General features: G+C 39.0%; 1 protein-coding gene across 1 annotated transcript in view; it reads left to right on the top strand.

Moving 5' to 3' along the window:
- NDUFAF6 (NADH dehydrogenase (ubiquinone) complex I, assembly factor 6) overlaps positions 1-1,193 on the top strand; it is a 34,170-nt gene that overhangs the window by 12,505 nt on the left and 20,472 nt on the right. The gene's annotated exons all lie outside the window — the stretch shown is intronic.

Below are 1,193 nucleotides of genomic sequence, written 5' to 3' on the forward strand. Positions count from 1 at the left end.
TTGATGGGTGCAGCACACCAACATGGCACAAGTATACATATGTAACAAACCTGCACGTTGTGCACATGTACCCTAGAACTTAAAGTATAATAACAAAAAAAAAAGTTCCCTAGGTGATTCTGATGCATAGACAGGTTTGGGAACTGTTGTTCTAAATCTCCATAGAGAAGTGATAATTGCTACCAGTTACTTAGAACCTTTTATGAGACAGGCCCTGGGTTAGGTCATTCCATCATTATTCCTAGTCTTCCTAGCAAAAATATGGTTACTTCATTTCATAGATAGAAACCAGGGTTCAAAGATATGTAATCTTTGAAAATTGTAAACTTACACATTTTCTGTAATACCAAACATATCTACCTTTTCCCTCTAAAATATACTTAGAGATTAATTTCGATCCCTTCACATCCTCTATCTTAGTTTTCAGGTCTGTGTGTTTGAAATCATTTTGTTTCTTAATTGACCTTGCTAATTATAAAAGTAGTACATTAATATTTTAAATTTTCAAAGTGTAAGAGATACAAAAGAAGAAATTAGAGTTCACACAATTCCACCCTATCTGGGGAGAATGTCTGTTCATCTTTCTGAACCTTTCATATACATATAATCATATGTGTATTTTGTGTACGTCAACACATTATTCTGTATCACCCTGTTTAGTGGTTGATGGATATACCATCAGCTGTTTAACATACTAAGTAAGCTTCATATATGTTAAGGATTTTGTTTCATTAACTTTTGTAGAAAAAGGTTGTTCTCAACCCTGTATGCCCCTTATAATCACTTGGAGAGCTTTAAAGAGACCTAAACAATGCTTGGCTGCCCCGCCCCAGACCAATTAAATTGGTGGACCCAGGCATTGATACTTTTTAAAAGCTTCCCTTTTTACTTTTCTTTCTTTTTGGAGGCAGATTCTCACTCCATTGCCCAGGCTAGAGTGCACTGGTTATGATCTTGGCTCACTGCAGCCTCTGCCTCCCAGGTTCAAGTGATTCTCAGGCCTCAGTCTCCCGAGTAGCTGGGATTACAGACGTGTACCACCACGCCTGGCTGATTTTTTTGTATTTTTAGTAGAGACAGGTTTCGCCATGTTGGCCAGGCTGGTCTTGATCTCCTGGCCTCAAGTGATCTGCCTGCCTTGGCCTCCCAAAGTGCTGGGATTACAGGTGTGAGCCACCATGCCTGGCCTTTTT

Source organism: Mandrillus leucophaeus, unplaced genomic scaffold (assembly GCF_000951045.1).
Source record: "Mandrillus leucophaeus isolate KB7577 unplaced genomic scaffold, Mleu.le_1.0 Scaffold198, whole genome shotgun sequence".
Lineage (NCBI taxonomy): Eukaryota > Metazoa > Chordata > Mammalia > Primates > Cercopithecidae > Mandrillus > Mandrillus leucophaeus.